Source organism: Mytilus californianus, unplaced genomic scaffold (assembly GCF_021869535.1).
Source record: "Mytilus californianus isolate M0D057914Y unplaced genomic scaffold, xbMytCali1.0.p SCAF_11, whole genome shotgun sequence".
NCBI lineage: Eukaryota > Metazoa > Mollusca > Bivalvia > Mytilida > Mytilidae > Mytilus > Mytilus californianus.
Window position 1 is genome coordinate 62,919,002 of NW_026262593.1, and position 21,252 is coordinate 62,940,253.

General features: G+C 36.1%; 1 protein-coding gene across 2 annotated transcripts in view; it reads right to left on the reverse strand.

Annotated features, from left to right (window-relative positions):
* LOC127720489 (uncharacterized) overlaps positions 1 to 21,252 on the reverse strand; it is a 78,414-nt gene that overhangs the window by 32,342 nt on the left and 24,820 nt on the right. For both annotated transcript variants that reach the window (XM_052227076.1, XM_052227075.1), the window contains exon 2: positions 9,930 to 10,119. The gene's annotated coding sequence lies outside the window, so the exon portion shown is untranslated. The remainder of the gene's footprint in view (positions 1 to 9,929; positions 10,120 to 21,252) is intronic.

Consider the following 21,252-nt stretch of genomic DNA (forward strand, 5'->3'; position numbering starts at 1 on the left):
TCGCCACCGGACATGGCTCAAATGAAAGGTAATAACTTGGGGAAGGCCACACTGAAATGAATTTTTGGGAGTTAGGCCCATTCGGAAATTGTTGGGGTTCAAAGTTGCTGTTAAGGAAAAAAATATGTATACACCCTATATTCTTTCGGTTAACCTCGCCAGCGCTGTACGGTAAAGTTCGCCACCGGACATGGCTCAAATGAAAGGTAATAACTTGGGGAAGGCCACACTGAAATGAATTTTTGGGAGTTAGGCCCATTCGGAAATTGTTGGGGTTCAAAGTTGCTGTTAAGGAAAAAAATATGTATACACCCTATATTCTTTCGGTTAACCTCGCCAGCGCTGTACGGTAAAGTTCGCCACCGGACATGGCTCAAATGAAAGGTAATAACTTGGGGAAGGCCACACTGAAATGAATTTTTGGGAGTTAGGCCCATTCGGAAATTGTTGGGGTTCAAAGTTGCTGTTAAGGAAAAAAATATGTATACACCCTATATTCTTTCGGTTAACCTCGCCAGCGCTGTACGGTAAAGTTCGCCACCGGACATGGCTCAAATGAAAGGTAATAACTTGGGGAAGGCCACACTGAAATGAATTTTTGGGAGTTAGGCCCATTCGGAAATTGTTGGGGTTCAAAGTTGCTGTTAAGGAAAAAAAAATGTATACACTCTATATTCTTTCGGTAAGCCTCGCCAGCGCTGTACGGTAAAGTTCGCCACCGGACATGGCTCAAATGAAAGGTAATAACTTGGGGAAGGCCACACTGAAATGAATTTTTGGGAGTTAGGCCCATTCGGAAATTGTTGGGGTTCAAAGTTGCTGTTAAGGAAAAAAATGTATACACCCTATATTCTTTCGGTTAACCTCGCCAGCGCTGTACGGTAAAGTTCGCCACCGGACATGGCTCAAATGAAAGGTAATAACTTGGGGAAGGCCACACTGAAATGAATTTTTGGGAGTTAGGCCCATTCGGAAATTGTTGGGGTTCAAAGTTGCTGTTAAGGAAAAAAATATGTATACACCCTATATTCTTTCGGTTAACCTCGCCAGCGCTGTACGGTAAAGTTCGCCACCGGACATGGCTCAAATGAAAGGTAATAACTTGGGGAAGGCCACACTGAAATGAATTTTTGGGAGTTAGGCCCATTCGGAAATTGTTGGGGTTCAAAGTTGCTGTTAAGGAAAAAAATATGTATACACCCTATATTCTTTCGGTTAACCTCGCCAGCGCTGTACGGTAAAGTTCGCCACCGGACATGGCTCAAATGAAAGGTAATAACTTGGGGAAGGCCACACTGAAATGAATTTTTGGGAGTTAGGCCCATTCGGAAATTGTTGGGGTTCAAAGTTGCTGTTAAGGAAAAAAATATGTATACACCCTATATTCTTTCGGTTAACCTCGCCAGCGCTGTACGGTAAAGTTCGCCACCGGACATGGCTCAAATGAAAGGTAATAACTTGGGGAAGGCCACACTGAAATGAATTTTTGGGAGTTAGGCCCATTCGGAAATTGTTGGGGTTCAAAGTTGCTGTTAAGGAAAAAAAAATGTATACACTCTATATTCTTTCGGTAAGCCTCGCCAGCGCTGTACGGTAAAGTTCGCCACCGGACATGGCTCAAATGAAAGGTAATAACTTGGGGAAGGCCACACTGAAATGAATTTTTGGGAGTTAGGCCCATTCGGAAATTGTTGGGGTTCAAAGTTGCTGTTAAGGAAAAAAATGTATACACCCTATATTCTTTCGGTTAACCTCGCCAGCGCTGTACGGTAAAGTTCGCCACCGGACATGGCTCAAATGAAAGGTAATAACTTGGGGAAGGCCACACTGAAATGAATTTTTGGGAGTTAGGCCCATTCGGAAATTGTTGGGGTTCAAAGTTGCTGTTAAGGAAAAAAATATGTATACACCCTATATTCTTTCGGTTAACCTCGCCAGCGCTGTACGGTAAAGTTCGCCACCGGACATGGCTCAAATGAAAGGTAATAACTTGGGGAAGGCCACACTGAAATGAATTTTTGGGAGTTAGGCCCATTCGGAAATTGTTGGGGTTCAAAGTTGCTGTTAAGGAAAAAAATATGTATACACCCTATATTCTTTCGGTTAACCTCGCCAGCGCTGTACGGTAAAGTTCGCCACCGGACATGGCTCAAATGAAAGGTAATAACTTGGGGAAGGCCACACTGAAATGAATTTTTGGGAGTTAGGCCCATTCGGAAATTGTTGGGGTTCAAAGTTGCTGTTAAGGAAAAAAATATGTATACACCCTATATTCTTTCGGTTAACCTCGCCAGCGCTGTACGGTAAAGTTCGCCACCGGACATGGCTCAAATGAAAGGTAATAACTTGGGGAAGGCCACACTGAAATGAATTTTTGGGAGTTAGGCCCATTCGGAAATTGTTGGGGTTCAAAGTTGCTGTTAAGGAAAAAAAAATGTATACACTCTATATTCTTTCGGTAAGCCTCGCCAGCGCTGTACGGTAAAGTTCGCCACCGGACATGGCTCAAATGAAAGGTAATAACTTGGGGAAGGCCACACTGAAATGAATTTTTGGGAGTTAGGCCCATTCGGAAATTGTTGGGGTTCAAAGTTGCTGTTAAGGAAAAAAATGTATACACCCTATATTCTTTCGGTTAACCTCGCCAGCGCTGTACGGTAAAGTTCGCCACCGGACATGGCTCAAATGAAAGGTAATAACTTGGGGAAGGCCACACTGAAATGAATTTTTGGGAGTTAGGCCCATTCGGAAATTGTTGGGGTTCAAAGTTGCTGGTAAGGAAAAAAATATGTATACACTCTATATTCTTTCGGTAAGCCTCGCCAGCGCTGTACGGTAAAGTTCGCCACCGGACATGGCTCAAATGAAAGGTAATAACTTGGGGAAGGCCACACTGAAATGAATTTTTGGGAGTTAGGCCCATTCGGAAATTGTTGGGGTTCAAAGTTGCTGTTAAGGAAAAAAATGTATACACCCTATATTCTTTCGGTTAACCTCGCCAGCGCTGTACGGTAAAGTTCGCCACCGGACATGGCTCAAATGAAAGGTAATAACTTGGGGAAGGCCACACTGAAATGAATTTTTGGGAGTTAGGCCCATTCGGAAATTGTTGGGGTTCAAAGTTGCTGTTAAGGAAAAAAATGTATACACCCTATATTCTTTCGGTTAACCTCGCCAGCGCTGTACGGTAAAGTTCGCCACCGGACATGGCTCAAATGAAAGGTAATAACTTGGGGAAGGCCACACTGAAATGAATTTTTGGGAGTTAGGCCCATTCGGAAATTGTTGGGGTTCAAAGTTGCTGTTAAGGAAAAAAATATGTATACACCCTATATTCTTTCGGTTAACCTCGCCAGCGCTGTACGGTAAAGTTCGCCACCGGACATGGCTCAAATGAAAGGTAATAACTTGGGGAAGGCCACACTGAAATGAATTTTTGGGAGTTAGGCCCATTCGGAAATTGTTGGGGTTCAAAGTTGCTGTTAAGGAAAAAAATATGTATACACCCTATATTCTTTCGGTTAACCTCGCCAGCGCTGTACGGTAAAGTTCGCCACCGGACATGGCTCAAATGAAAGGTAATAACTTGGGGAAGGCCACACTGAAATGAATTTTTGGGAGTTAGGCCCATTCGGAAATTGTTGGGGTTCAAAGTTGCTGTTAAGGAAAAAAATATGTATACACCCTATATTCTTTCGGTTAACCTCGCCAGCGCTGTACGGTAAAGTTCGCCACCGGACATGGCTCAAATGAAAGGTAATAACTTGGGGAAGGCCACACTGAAATGAATTTTTGGGAGTTAGGCCCATTCGGAAATTGTTGGGGTTCAAAGTTGCTGTTAAGGAAAAAAATGTATACACCCTATATTCTTTCGGTTAACCTCGCCAGCGCTGTACGGTAAAGTTCGCCACCGGACATGGCTCAAATGAAAGGTAATAACTTGGGGAAGGCCACACTGAAATGAATTTTTGGGAGTTAGGCCCATTCGGAAATTGTTGGGGTTCAAAGTTGCTGTTAAGGAAAAAAATATGTATACACCCTATATTCTTTCGGTTAACCTCGCCAGCGCTGTACGGTAAAGTTCGCCACCGGACATGGCTCAAATGAAAGGTAATAACTTGGGGAAGGCCACACTGAAATGAATTTTTGGGAGTTAGGCCCATTCGGAAATTGTTGGGGTTCAAAGTTGCTGTTAAGGAAAAAAATATGTATACACCCTATATTCTTTCGGTTAACCTCGCCAGCGCTGTACGGTAAAGTTCGCCACCGGACATGGCTCAAATGAAAGGTAATAACTTGGGGAAGGCCACACTGAAATGAATTTTTGGGAGTTAGGCCCATTCGGAAATTGTTGGGGTTCAAAGTTGCTGTTAAGGAAAAAAATATGTATACACCCTATATTCTTTCGGTTAACCTCGCCAGCGCTGTACGGTAAAGTTCGCCACCGGACATGGCTCAAATGAAAGGTAATAACTTGGGGAAGGCCACACTGAAATGAATTTTTGGGAGTTAGGCCCATTCGGAAATTGTTGGGGTTCAAAGTTGCTGTTAAGGAAAAAAAAATGTATACACTCTATATTCTTTCGGTAAGCCTCGCCAGCGCTGTACGGTAAAGTTCGCCACCGGACATGGCTCAAATGAAAGGTAATAACTTGGGGAAGGCCACACTGAAATGAATTTTTGGGAGTTAGGCCCATTCGGAAATTGTTGGGGTTCAAAGTTGCTGTTAAGGAAAAAAATGTATACACCCTATATTCTTTCGGTTAACCTCGCCAGCGCTGTACGGTAAAGTTCGCCACCGGACATGGCTCAAATGAAAGGTAATAACTTGGGGAAGGCCACACTGAAATGAATTTTTGGGAGTTAGGCCCATTCGGAAATTGTTGGGGTTCAAAGTTGCTGTTAAGGAAAAAAATATGTATACACCCTATATTCTTTCGGTTAACCTCGCCAGCGCTGTACGGTAAAGTTCGCCACCGGACATGGCTCAAATGAAAGGTAATAACTTGGGGAAGGCCACACTGAAATGAATTTTTGGGAGTTAGGCCCATTCGGAAATTGTTGGGGTTCAAAGTTGCTGTTAAGGAAAAAAATATGTATACACCCTATATTCTTTCGGTTAACCTCGCCAGCGCTGTACGGTAAAGTTCGCCACCGGACATGGCTCAAATGAAAGGTAATAACTTGGGGAAGGCCACACTGAAATGAATTTTTGGGAGTTAGGCCCATTCGGAAATTGTTGGGGTTCAAAGTTGCTGTTAAGGAAAAAAATATGTATACACCCTATATTCTTTCGGTTAACCTCGCCAGCGCTGTACGGTAAAGTTCGCCACCGGACATGGCTCAAATGAAAGGTAATAACTTGGGGAAGGCCACACTGAAATGAATTTTTGGGAGTTAGGCCCATTCGGAAATTGTTGGGGTTCAAAGTTGCTGTTAAGGAAAAAAAAATGTATACACTCTATATTCTTTCGGTAAGCCTCGCCAGCGCTGTACGGTAAAGTTCGCCACCGGACATGGCTCAAATGAAAGGTAATAACTTGGGGAAGGCCACACTGAAATGAATTTTTGGGAGTTAGGCCCATTCGGAAATTGTTGGGGTTCAAAGTTGCTGTTAAGGAAAAAAATGTATACACCCTATATTCTTTCGGTTAACCTCGCCAGCGCTGTACGGTAAAGTTCGCCACCGGACATGGCTCAAATGAAAGGTAATAACTTGGGGAAGGCCACACTGAAATGAATTTTTGGGAGTTAGGCCCATTCGGAAATTGTTGGGGTTCAAAGTTGCTGTTAAGGAAAAAAATATGTATACACCCTATATTCTTTCGGTTAACCTCGCCAGCGCTGTACGGTAAAGTTCGCCACCGGACATGGCTCAAATGAAAGGTAATAACTTGGGGAAGGCCACACTGAAATGAATTTTTGGGAGTTAGGCCCATTCGGAAATTGTTGGGGTTCAAAGTTGCTGTTAAGGAAAAAAATATGTATACACCCTATATTCTTTCGGTTAACCTCGCCAGCGCTGTACGGTAAAGTTCGCCACCGGACATGGCTCAAATGAAAGGTAATAACTTGGGGAAGGCCACACTGAAATGAATTTTTGGGAGTTAGGCCCATTCGGAAATTGTTGGGGTTCAAAGTTGCTGTTAAGGAAAAAAATATGTATACACCCTATATTCTTTCGGTTAACCTCGCCAGCGCTGTACGGTAAAGTTCGCCACCGGACATGGCTCAAATGAAAGGTAATAACTTGGGGAAGGCCACACTGAAATGAATTTTTGGGAGTTAGGCCCATTCGGAAATTGTTGGGGTTCAAATTTTGTAGGTTTTTACTATACATTTTTTGGGACAGGTGGGGGCTTTCCATAAATATTTCTATTGATATTTTTTAAATGTTTCTAGCGTTTAGGTTATATTTCTATTGTTTTAAGAAATATTGTATATAAAATACATCTTTAATGTTGTTTAATTGATAAAAACTATATTTTACATAAAGACAATTATGCAACTTACATAAGGGATTATATTCGAGGACAACGAGAATTTACGACAGCTTGAAGGGGTCATAAAACGATTTCCTACGTACTTTTTCACTCCTTTTAACTCTCAATATTTATGATTTTCAAATAAGTTTGAATATTGAACCGACTGCTCACAGCTAGTTGGATATAGAATATCGAACCGGCGACTAACTGCACATATATTAGTTATGTAGAAACTAGATATTTCTATACACATTGACACCAATATGCCGGATTTAGAAATCAAGCTAGTGAGTGCTTTCAGTTACTGACGTCATTTGTGTTGGTTTGTTCAACGTTCACTTCTAAGGCTGAACATCTGTGGTCATTTAGACGTTAAAAAATAATACATTTATCGTATTGGTATCGAAAAAGAAGTGGCTGCTATCATTATTGGTATTTAAAACGAAAAAATCCTTTAAGAATCACTACAAGCCGCGAAATTGTCGAATTCCGCTCTTAAATTACGTTTAACTTAGATTTTGAGATTTTTGGAACGTTCGAGTCTGTTATAGTTTTTGGGTTTTTAGACATATCATCAAAATTGGCTGCTGGAAAAAAGTGGCTGCTATCTTGATTGGCTGCTAAAAGTGGCTGCCAGCTTGAGTCTAGTGGCAAAAGTCCGAAGTTACGATCATCATCGTGTTTTTTTTGTATAGCGATTTTCCTTCTTCTGGTTGTTTTTCCATCCTTTTAGAAAAATACATTCAATGGCAATGCTTATAAAGATTTATTGACATACAACATATCTAAATACAAGCTGTTAAAGTGGAGAAATCGGCCATATAAAATTTCCCTAAATTTGTGACCGCCATATTGGGATGATCGTAATTGCAGTTACGATCATCACGTTGACACCAGTGACGAATGAAAACGCCAAAGCTGAAGGTTTTTCCATTGCGTTTACCTTCTAAACTCGGATAATATTGCATTAAAATAAAGTTTTGAGGTAGGTGTTGTTTTTTTTCTATTCTATTGCATTATTCCCACATTTACTGATTTCAGCAAGTCAACATGGCGGCTCCATGGTTACAAAATGTCAACAGTGAATTTGACGGTAGCTTACGAGAAAAAAATGTAAATAAAAAATGGCAAATGTTGGGTTTGAGCATTAAAAGAATCAATCACATTTTTTCTAGCGGTTATTTAAGAAATGATTCACGAAAGCTACAGATTTATTAGATTTTGTTTACATTTATCTAACAGTGGGTAAAATAGAACAGCCACACACATGGCATACCCACCCTCGCTTCAGTTTTTTAATGACCGTATTTGTCCTATTCGAATCGAAATAATTCATGGAAGCCATAGATTTGTTGTAAATTTACACATGTCCTGGGCCGTGATATTCGTTAGTTTTATCCCTCGCTAACGCTCAGGATAAAATTCGAATATCACGGCCCAGGCCATGTGTAAATTTCCAACAAATCTATGGCTTCAATGAATTATTTCTTAATTAATCACTAACGCAAACCATGATATACGTGTAACACGGAAAAAGGATATCAATGATAGGCCATAGTACGGTTTTTAGTACAATGTGAATCAACAAGATTGTATAATTTTTTTCAATGATCCGACACAAAAAATGTGATACAATTTGGCTTGTTTTAAAAGTTTTATGAAATAGCATTATTAAATTTATTAAGTAATTACTTATATGTTTTCTGTCTATGAAGAAATAACAACAGAAATGTGGTGCACACTGAATAACCCGCGTTTTACATTTGTTATGTCGGAGCCTTTTATTTCGAAAAGACAGAAAAAATATTACATGCAGTCATTCCTTATAATTTAATTCTAAATTCCATTTTAAGGAGTAAATCATGAAAAAAACGTTGATGACGTCACGGTCACATGACAAAATTATGTCTATGAGCTGATAGACAACAAACTTTCAGATCTGTACTTTGTGTCTTTTTTGTTGTTACAGTAAGAGATTTATAAATACCCTGCCACGTCCGGTCTGTGTTTTTGTTAGATGCTTTTCTGCTTTGTATCGATCTGATGAGTTCAGCCCTTTTCAACTGATTTTTATAGTTTGTTCTTAATATGTAACACCACTGCCCAGGTCATGGGAGGGTTGAGCGCTCACAAACATGTTTAACCCCACCATATTGTTTATGTGTCTGTCCCAAGTCAGGAGCCTATAATTCAGTGGTTGTCGTTTGTTTCTGTATTTCATATTTGTTTTTCGTGTGTTGTTTTGTTCATGAATAATGCCATTAGTTTTCTCGTTTGAAATGTTTTACATTTATTATGTCGGAGCCTTTTATAGCTTGCTTAATGCGGTATGAGTTTTGCTCATTGTTGAAAGACGAACCGTGACCGATAATTGCTTACTCCTATGTCATTTAGATTCCGGTGGAGAGTTGTCTTCATTGGCAATTATACCACATCTTTCTGTTTTCATACTCGGTGGCCGAGTGGTCTAAGTAGTCGAACTACTGTATCACTTGCCAGTCAACACTGAGATTGTGAGTTCGAATCCCGCACGGGGCAGATGCACTCGACTCCAATCTAAATTGACTAGGATTGTCAGTTTTCCTACCGAAGGTCAGTGGTTCTCTCCGGGCACTCCGGCTTCTTTCACCAATAAAAACTTACCGCCACGAAATAGCACAATAGTGTTGAAAGTGCCGTTAAACACCAATCAATCAATCAATCAATAAAGCAATCCTGTTTTCATATACACATAATAATAAAATTATAATGTTTATATATGTTTTTATCATATTTTAAGTTAAATTGCATGATGTCTTGTAATGTGATATAATACACATGTACTATAAATTACGCAGTTAACTCTATGTACCTCATGTATTTCATATTTTAGATAAAACGTTCTTACCAATTTTGTACCTTTTTCAGATTTTAAAATCATTTAAAACTTGAGGAAAATAGTAATTCCTCTCCATAGATCTTGAAAATGCGAAATACTTTTAATGTAACATGTGGACACTTTTAAACGAAGCGAAATGGTCTACGAGTTTTAAAAAACAGTTTCCATCTGAAATTGATATGTTTTAATTTAGATTTGTACAGTGTAAATACAAGTTCTTATTTTCAAATTTTACTCTTAACGTATTTAAATAAACTTTTATAGTCAACTATACGGTATGTTTTTTTTTTCACTGTTATAGGCCGTATGGTTGCCTATTATTGCTTACATCCACTTCATTTGGACTTTGGTGGATAGTTGTCTCATTGGCAATCATATCACATCTCCTTATTTTTATATTAGCATAGTAAATTAAAAATAAACCAACGCATTTAGCTTTTTAATGTGGTGGCCCCTGAAAATATGATGGATAACTTGTTCACAACGTTAATCATTGCCGGATTAACAAACCGTTATGTACTTTTTTTTATAAAACCGCTCTAATTAAAAGTCAGTAGTTAACTCACCTTAGTTACTCAAGTCACGTAGTTTTGCTCCCATTACATAAACATTGGTGCAATCATTCTTCTGATAACTGTTAAGAAATGACGTCAACGGTATTGTTATCTACAACCAACCATGGCGACAATTAAGGCACAATATTATCACATCTCCTTTTTTTGTCAAACAAGCAGCTCTTCTTATGAAAACTGAATTCTAAAAAGAGAAAAATATATGAAGTTGAATGACATTGCCATATATGGGTAAAACGTATGATATCTATTCCAGATCATTTCAGTACGCTAAATAAATGCTTCTGGAATTACCTTCAGATCCTATAAAAAAAGACGGATATACTAATACTGAGGTATTGGAGACAAAATGACGTAAAACAGACATGCAACATTTCAAATCTAAGAACAAACATTATTTAACAGGTGCGATCAATGATTTGAGGTTAAAAGATTTGGGCGAACCTGATACTGTCAAAGAGCGTAGGGAGGCAAAATATTTTACCGATTTGTATGCCAAAAAAAAAAAAATAATAAATAAAGACGATTTTCCCGATTCAAGCGGGCTGGGGCCCAACTAACATCCCCTCCATTCCCCATCATTAACTCAATTTTCTGGTGATTTAACCTTGGATTTAATACCATACATAGTTCTAACACTAAAAAATTAAAGTTAAAACGTATCATTGTCATATAAAGTAAAATATGGCTATATAATTATGATAAATAAATGAGATGCGGGGTATATGCCAACGAGACAGCAACTCAACGACAAAATTAACCAAAAAAAACATATCTATAGGGCAACAACAGAAAGTGACATATAAAACATCTCGATTCTATATACCTGTAAACAAATTAAACAGACACAATCAAAGATCTACCATCAAACCAAACAACAAAAAACAAAAACTATTAAGGATGTACTTAAAATAAAATTGATACTATAAGCCCGAAGAGCATAAGTTAAGGAACAAAATAAGCTAAAAATATTGATAGGTTATGGAACTCCTTTTCGAGATATTTAATTTTTTAAAAATGGCGGGAAAAGGCTGACTCGGACTTTTACCTTATATTTCCATTGGTATTATTTGGGTCTCAAATCGAAAGAAAAGAAATCTAAAAACTGATTAAATTTTGGTAAATGATCTTTTATGATCATGAGCTATTGAAGTCTTATATAAAAAGAAAAAAATGGGTGTTATGGAGCAAAATATTTTTTTCTGTTTCGTAGGGAAAAAAACACAAGGAGTCCAAACATTTGACAAAAATTCCTGTTTTTACTCCTTGAAAATGAGAAACTCTTTTTAATAAATTTTCTCGCAACAAACATCGATTCGACTTTCTCTGAGTTTTACTTTAGTGTATCACCTGATCTGACTGTTGACTTATGAGACAAATTAAGAAAAAATTAAAAGTCAACAGTGAGAGCAGGTGTGTTTATAGGTAAAAGTTATTAAAAGGTTTATCATTTTCAAAGAAACCGTTTAGGTTCAGTCTGTGGTTAACGTTTTTAAGTCATCAATAACTTTGTCAAACCTTCCTTGAAATTCGATAAATTTTGACAGAACCCTTTTCTACGACTGAAAGCATCATAAAAAAAGCTACATTTTCCTTAAAATTTATCGTTAGGGAAAAGTATGTTTATAGCATATCATGGAATATTGCCAAATTCCACAAATCGTAATTGATGTTTGATGTCACGATCCCGCTTCCCCACCCACCATCCCCAGCTCATACGCCATTGCATAGGCATATGCTGATGATGTTTTGTTCAGATAGAATGTGAAATATAAATTATAACACTATCATATTAAGGATGTTCGCTACTCTGTTTTAAAATAACAAGCTTTTTAAAAGACTGTTATAGATTGATAGTATATAAATAAAGGAACTAAAAAGGCAGAAAAAAATGAAGGGTCTGTGTGCTTGTTTTCGAGATATAAGCCATTGAAAATTTGGCGGGAAATGATTCTCTCTAGATTTTTCATACATTTAACATTGGCCCCTTTTTTCTGTCGAAAAGTATGAAAAAATAACAAGGATTTAATAAGATTTTCAAAGATGGCATTTCAAACTATATTTAATCAAATAATGAAAAGAAAAGTAGGGGTTAGTGGGCAAAATTTTTTAATGGCACTACATGGATAAAACCAGAGGATTCCGAATATCTGGCAAAAATTCAAAAACAAGAGGAGCAAACATCCTTAAGCCACGTGTTATGAAAAAATGAATACATTTTATGAATAAAGTGTTGATAAAATGAGATTTTGAAAATAACCAGATGTCCCTGTCATACGTATCAAATCATCAAAAGAAGCATTTGAATATTACTGTAAATGAAAAAAAAAGAAAATCGAAGGAGAGACATTTTTGAAATAACAACAACATAAAAAAAACGTAAATTGTAGAATCAAACAGAAACAAGGAGACTTATTTACAACTTCAAGAGCCAAGAGGTCTTACGGCAAGAGAACATTATAAACAAACATGTTTAACCCCGCCGATTTTTGCGCCTGTCCCAAGTCAGGAGCCTCTGGCTTTTGTTAGTCTTGTATGTTTTTTAATTTTAGTTCATTTATATGTTTAGGAGTTTACTAGTATGACGTCCATTTAACTGAACTAGTACACATTTTTATTTAGGGGCCAGCTGAGGACCACCTCCGGGTGCGGGATTTTCTCGCTGCGTTGAAGACCCATTGGTGGCCTTCGGCTGTTATCTGCTCTTTGGTCGGGTTGTTGTCTCTTTGACATATTCCCCATTTCCATTCTCAATTTTATTATTAACAACTTCAATAGCCAATAAGTCTTACGGCAAGAGAACATTGCCTAATTATAAGGGAAAAAAAAGAAACTGAAAATACACACAACAAAATAAAGTAGAAAAAAATGGCAAAGAGAGAATAGAACAGAAAATAAAGATATCAAGACATCGAAGGATAGTATGTCAGTTTTGTTATAAAAGAAGACATTCATTGTGATACTTTTGAAGCACGTTCGTCCTAAAAATTATCAGTTTCCCTCTGCAGTTGTTTCACTTCGTAGGATTAAAATCAGTTTTAAAGTTTCAAACATTCTGGAATTTTCAAATGTATGGCTAAATGATTTACTCAAAGTATTTTAAATCATTTTAGATAAATTCGTGACATCAAATTTGTATTCAGTGCTAGGCCATTGCTGTTGGAGACAATTTTGACACTCAACTACAAATTTTGCATGCGTTTTTTAAATTTTGCGTGGTAGTCAATTTCCTTATAAACTTTTCGAAAAAAATACTAACAATAACCCATCAGAAGTTCAGTTTTTAGTCATTTAAAGCCTTTTTGATTTGTTGAAATGATTATATTATGCACTAATGTTGTAAAAAACGTACAAACACAAATCTAAGATACTGTGAAGTTTAGCAAAGAACCAAAGACATTTTCCAAATGTGCCTGGTGTTTAATAAATGAATTCAAGGGAAACTGATTCAACCTCTTGATGACTTTAAAAATATTCTATGGAAATTCGGATATTTTATTTATTGTTTGCTTTTATTACTTATGCCAACCGATGATCAAAGGAAAAATTGAAATATTTAACGAAGGAACTTCGAAAGTCTCTGCAAAATAAATATTTATAACATGTGAAAGAATGTTAATGCTACGGTCTCTGTTAGGAACATTTACGCATTAAACTACAAAACATGAAAAAAAGTGTACGCTTGAAACGATCCAGGTAAACTTATCAATCCTTTAAACAAACTTATTCTAAAAGGTTACCAATTCAATACTGAAATTACATCTTTGAATATTGTTTTTATTAGTATAAATAATGATTTTGTTATCAGTAATTAAAACCATACTAAATAATATTGTTATACACATATGCCCTTTCACGGTACTACAATCTGTCGATACCTATATTTTGGCATTGTACAAGGTCATCTTTTTCTCTGACTGTTAATGACGTTTTTACACTAAATATATTGGATGTTGGCTATGTACTGATTGATATTTTGTTTTAGATATGCATGATTTTTTATTAGTTGTTATTGGCTTTGAAATAGCTGTCAGTAGCTGTGAGTTCTCTAAGATCTGTACTTTGTGTCTTTTTTGTTGTTGTAAGAGATTTATAAATACCCTGCCACGTCCGATCTGTGTTTTTGTTAGATGCTTTTCTGCTTTGTATCGATCTGATGAGTTCATCCCTTTTCAACTGATTTTTAGTTTGTTCTTAATATGTAACACCACTGTTCTGATCATGGGAGGGTTGAGCGATCACAGACATGTTTAACCCCGCCACATTATGTATGTGCCTGTCCCAAGTCAGGAGCCTGTAGTTCAGTGGTGGTCATTGGTTCATGTCCGTCATATTTGTTTTACGAAAATTGTTTTGTTATAAATCAGGCCGTTAGTTTTCTCAATTAAATGATTTCATATTTTTCATGTCAGGGCCTTTTATAGCCAACTATACGGTATGGGTTTTTCTCATTGTTGAAGGCCGTTCGGTTGCCTACAATTGCTTACATCCACTCCATTTGGACTTTGGTGGATAGTTGTCTCATTGGCAATCATACCACATCTCCTTAGTTTTATATTTTGAACAACGTCAAAATCCTTATTTCTAGCGGGAAAGTTGTGTAGCGCTCATTGATACCAACGTCTACTCAATCTTAACTTTACTTACATTTTAACATTTAAATCTTTTCCAAATAATTCCTAGGAAAAGTCCAGAGAACATAATGTTCAAGCCAAAACTTGATTTTTTTCAAACACTTTCATTTTAAAAATAGCTTTAAGGGACAAAAACCATTTATTTTTCCTCAATTAAATGAATAAGACATGTACAGGTTTATTAACTATTTGTCCTGTCATTTTAAATATCTGTTGCCATTTTCATTTTTTGTGACGAACAATTCAGTTTAAACTGTAGTAAATTTTTCTTACCTTAAATCTTAATTATTCCCGAATGAATAATAGTTTTGAAGCTTATTCTCGAATATATATGCTTGAATATAAAAAAAATACCTCTATATATAGACATTTAATTTTGTTCATTAATGATATTTCACGGCAAAACAAAAATATTTCTCCTCAATCATTTATATCTATAACTATGCTGTCCGATTTTCTTAGGTCAATCTTATTTACAAACCAGTTTGTTCCAGTGTAGTACATCAGTACTATGGTAAAAAAAACTTCCGCTTATAGATATAAATTACGAACGTCCATGAACTATTATACCGATAATTAAGTCTATTATTTCCTAATATTATCACTTAAAGATTAAAAAACAAACTAATGATATCACATGAAGACCTAACACGATCCGTATCTTATGAGGGTCTGGATGGTGTTTACAGAATAGAGAATAATGGCCCAAATGTACAGAAAAATCACCCAAAATAATAAAGAGTAGAGAAAAATACGATAAAAAAATAAAGAATAGAGAATAATGGGGTGCTAGATTATAAAGAATAATGGGCAAAAAATTATAAAGAATAGAGAAAATTACCTTAGAAATATTAAAGAATGAATGAAGCCGCCCCCATCCCCATCCAGACCCTCTCCAATTATTTCCATCGGTAATGTAACATCTAAAAAAATATTTATCTATATTTAATTTGTAACGATACATGTATCTATTTCATATTTCATATACGTCAAACTGATCTAAAAAGTGGCTAGTTATTCTGTACTAGCATGTAAATATACTGGTCAAAATTTAAAATAGAAATGATAAACACGACTTAAGAAAATAAAGGTCTGGATGGCGTATTGTAACTATTCGAGCGTTTCCGGTGCGTCGTTTACTACCAGAACTTCTACAACTGGCGGTTTGGTCAGATTTGCAGCGATCAATGAACTGGACATATAAAAATAAAAAGATATGGTATAATTGCCAATGAAACAACTCTCCATCAGACATCAAATGACGTAGAAGTTAATAACTATAGGTCACTGTACGGTCTTCAACAATGAGCAAAACCCACACCACATAATAAGCTATAAAAGGCCCCGAAATGACAAATGCAAAACAATTCAATCGAGAAAACTAACGGCCTGATTTATGTACAATATAGTAAAGAGAAAGAAAGAAGGATATACAGAAATAAACGACAACCACTAAATTACAGGCTTCTGACTTGGAACAGGCACATACAGAATGTGGCGGAGTTGAACATGTTTGTTGGAGCCATCCCCTAACCTGGGACAGTGATTTGACAGTACAACATAAGAACGAACTACAAAATTTTTACCTACGTAATATATGAGGTAACAGAACCCCAGCAGTACCCCTATCAATTAAGTATTGAAGTGCACCCTCCCCCCCCCCCCCCCCCCCCCCCCCGGAGTAAAAATCAGTTGAAAATTCCTGTATTGTCGCTGTGACGTCACACTTGGAAAACCAGTATGCATGGCTATCGAAATCTTAGAAAATAACACGTAATTCGATGCACCGGATACTTGAAAGAAATGTGAAACGCTCGGCAGGTACGATTCAGTCATATATGCGATATGAAAACGGTGTGTACATCATTCGCAATAGACCAACTACAGTCCATGAATGATGTAAACTTACCACTCATACTATACACCATGCATCATGTACTTTTACATCATACACAATAGACCAACTACAGTCCATGAAAGGTGTAAACTTTCCACTCATACCATACACCATGCACCATAAACCATTACATCATACACAAAACACCATACACCATACACCATTTCACATTTCACATGCACCGTATACCATACACTCATCCCTTTCGCCTTTCGCATTTAATTTAAAAAAAAATGCCCATTCAAAATTACAATTTCAATATTAAATAAACAGCTGCGCCATAAGCGCATGATACGCCCGTCGCTTTTTCAAAGAATAAAGTTCAATAACTCCTCACTGTCATATCAGAAATTTATAAAAACTAAAGGGAGGTTGTTTTAATAGATATAAACCAGTCACCAAAGCACTTTTGAGTTATTGTTCGAAAACTGGAAAATCACCCCTTTTTGAATAAAATCCCATAACAAGGAAACGTAAAATCTAAAATTTATAAAAATCGAAAGGGAGCTCACGTCAGTAGATATAAACAATTCACCAAAGTTTCATGCAAAAAGCGTTTTTGAGTTATTGTCCGACATGTTGACGACGGACAGACAGACAGACAGACAGACAGACAGACAGACAGACAGACAGACAGACAGACAGACAGACGGACGGACGGACGGACGGACGGACGGACGGACAACAGTATATCCAATACGTCCCGTAAACGGGCGTATAAAAAGGGAAGAACATGCTTGAAATTACATTATAAAAAAAGAATATGTGATATGATTGCCCATGAGACAACTACCCACCAAAGTTCAAATTACGTTGAACAGCCTTCAACATTGAGAAAACCCCATACACTATAGTCAGCTATAAAAGGCCCCGACATGAAAAATGTAAAACAATTCAAACGAAAACACTAATGGCATAATTAAAAAAAAACCAAGCATTTTAATTTATATGAGTCGTGAACCAACGACAACCACTATATTACAGGCTTCTGACTTGGGACAGACACATTCAAAATGAGGCGGGATTAAACATATTTGTGACGGCTCAATCCTCCTTAAACCTGATACATATGGTAAACAGCACAATGATGGTTTTATAATATTCTTAGTTGTAAATACAAATAAATTGTATGTGAAATGGCAAAGGGTAATCAAACCCCAAATCTGTATTATATCATTTTCAATATCACACACCAGCAGAGCTCTTGGGATTATATTGGTCCCGGGTTGATACGGATGTGATATTGAAAAAGTCCAATGATATTCTACATATAAAATACACGAACAAATATCTCAGAAGATCAAAGAGAGATATTCAAAAACTAGATTCTGTTGACTTGTAGTAGTAACTGAACAAAGTTGAAACTTAAATATCAATTGTACGACGTATGACTTTATAATGAACCTTGTCTGGTTTTTTGAAATAGCTAAACCCAATATTTCTGATGAAACGCGGTACAGATTATCCCTGAATAAATCTTCCTTTTCTCAGAGTTCAAGTGTCACTGATTATTATCAGAAAGGACAATAGAATAGGTAGCTACAAGCTACATGTAAATACGGTCTTGATGATTCTGGAAAAAAATCACATCTGTGAATGCTGATTTAAATACCGTGCTGCTTTGTCTATTGTTATCACTTTGTTTATCATGATCTTACTGGTTTGTTAGTTGTTGCTAGGAATAATGTACTTCGTTTAATTTATTAGTCTGTTTCTTAATTGTTGTTATTGAATGTTAAGAAAAAAAAAGTTTTATTCTATCTGACGCACATAATATCGAGCTTATTAAACAAAGAACTTCTAAGTTGATGTCTGTGAGTCTTATATTTCCGCTCCCTTTTTTCTCTTTTTTTCTCTTCCATGTAGAATAAATACAAGGCAAATATTTTTACAAATAAAACCCTGTATTCTGGACGAGATTCAGCTTGATTTCATGCGTAACACTTGATTGTGGGATATGTCAGTTTTAACCCGTTCTGGTTTCCAAATATAACTATTTTATAAAAAAAAAGTTTCCAATGAAAAAGGAAAGTCGCTTCTAAATGCAAAATAATAATGTCTGTGTCTAGGCTTTCGGTATGAACACCTGGCCACCATAAAGAAAAAAAGCACCCCATAACCCATTTTGGAATGTACTTGACACCCTCCTTAGTTTGATCTCTTTGAAAAGCAACAAAAACCCCTGCAGGAATTGATTTGAATTACCTCAGAAATAGCGATTTTAGTTTATAAATTCTTACCTTAAAATATGGAACGCCGACACTGTCTTATTATGACATTTCTCATTATATGATGTTCATTTGCCATTATATGATGTCATTTTACCCTTATATGATGTGCAAATGACATTATATGATGTGCACTTATCCTTATATGATGTACACTTGTCATTATGTGATGTGAACTTGTCCTTATATGATGTACACTTGTCATTTATATGATGTGAAGTTGTCCTTATATGCTGTCCAAACACATTTATATGAGGTGCAAACATCTTTATATCATGTCCACAATTCATTAAATGATGTGCTTTTTCCATTATGTTATGTGATTGAGTCCTTATATTATGTGATGCTTTCCTTATACGATGTAGAAACGGCATTATGTGATGTACAATCACCTTTATACGATATGCAATCACCTTTATATGATGACAATTTGACATTATCTGTTGTGTAAATTATATTATATGATGTGCAAATTATATTATATGATGTGCAAATTATCTTATATGATGTGCAAATGGTCTTATATGATGTGCAAATAATCTTATATCATGTACAGATGTCTTTATATTATGTCCAAACTTCTTTATATGATGTGAACTTATCCTTATGTTATGTGCTAACATCGTTATATAGTGTGTTTCGGTTTACATCTTTATATGATGTCAGAACATCATATCATGATGTCGAAACATCATTATGATGATGTGCATTCATCGTCCTGATGGTCAATGAACATGATTACGATTAAAGCGATTACTCACTACGTCAGAACTGATTCCGATCTGCTTCTGCGGAGTAACAATTAATCAGGCTCAAATTTTTAGCTGTCGTTTGGAAAATGGTTGAGATTTAAAAAGAGATAAACCTTGGCATATTAGTACCTCGTTTTAAGATGTAAAAAATCACACCTGATATTGTTGGAAAAATGTCAAAATATATGAATTGCAACGTTTTGTTTTAATCGATTGGTCTAAATAATAAACATACGGAATCTGCAATAATGAACATACGGTTAAAATTATCAAATTTAAGAAAGAATTCTTTTATTTCATGCTCTATGCTCATTTTAACAAGGGAGGGCATTATATTTGTCAATTTCTGTACACCATAAAAAAAATAATCTATAAGAAGTTAATACTCGAATTTCTAGTATGTACATTAATGTAAAGTTTGCCTTGCTGATTATTTTAGCTGTTCGAGTTTCTCTTTATATATTCTCAAGATAGACACAAAAGAATGGGAAAAAATCGGACTTTGATAGGGTAATGGCTTATATAAGGGACCAGTCATTTGTAACCCCAAAAAAAGGGATAGGAAGAAATAAAAGGGGCCTTTAATTTCATCATTTTTTTAATGGAAAGGTGCATTCAATTTTATATAGTTATAGATTTGCGGTATAATGTTATGGCGATGTCTTCAAAATCAGTAGGCATCAATTTTTACGCCTGGATCCGCTCGCCTCAATTGTTAAAACCTGAATCCTTAGTTTCAACAATTTCACTAGCAGAAAATTTTTCATCTGAAGCTAATATCGAATGAAGGTGTGGTAAATATTAATGAGACCATAACCGGCAAATCCAAATTATTATAAGTTCGTGAAGTTGCAAACAACTTCCACACTTGAAGTTCTAGATTCACTACTGACGCAATATTTTAAACTTATAATGCATTTAGAAACTTAATACGATTTTTTTGTTATTACGAACAAAAGTATTGAAAATGTGTGTATGTGCGTTTGTATGTAATTGTCCGATGGTGGCTTTTTTTTTGGGAAGAAGGGGGGGGGGGGGGCGGGTTGAAATTTGTAGGTCTTTGGAAAAGGGGGTATTTATTGACTGTTTTTCCTTCTTCAAGGTGTAGACTTGAAAAAAAAATAAGAGAAATTCCACTGTTTCCTCACACGTCCCCACCCCAATGAAAGAAAATTACCATAATTACTACTTATTTATTTATCTTAATATTCCGATGTATTGTTACCAAAGAGATTTCTACTTACGTAGCTTTCGTTTTTGACTGGTAACCGATTTATAAATACGGACATTATAGAGTGCAAAATAACATTCCTTATCGCTTGTTATAAGTTTATTTCTTCAATACTCATAAAAATATTTTTTTTTAGATCACAGATTAATAATATATAATTTGTACCACTACAATATAATAGTTATTACGGTGAGGTTGAATTCCCGAACATTTATTCATCATCCACGAACTTGTCTCAGAAAAAAAATATATCTCTGTACATTAACATTACTTTCAGGTACAGATACGATTTTTTTCTGGGACAAGTGCTTGTGACCATCCACAAGAATTTGCGGTCATCCGATGATCATTACTTCACTACTTTGATTATATCTGTTCTTGTCTATACCAGTTTTCAAGAAAAGGTTTCTCTATAGATACGTTATCAAGATAATAGCCAATAAAACAACAAAACTCTGAAGAGCCAAAATTGCCCAAAAAGGACCTTTACTATAGAGTTTACTCAGACACATTGCACTATTTGTTTTTTTAAATCTATTATAGTTTCCAGGATAAACGCAAAATATTAAAAGCCG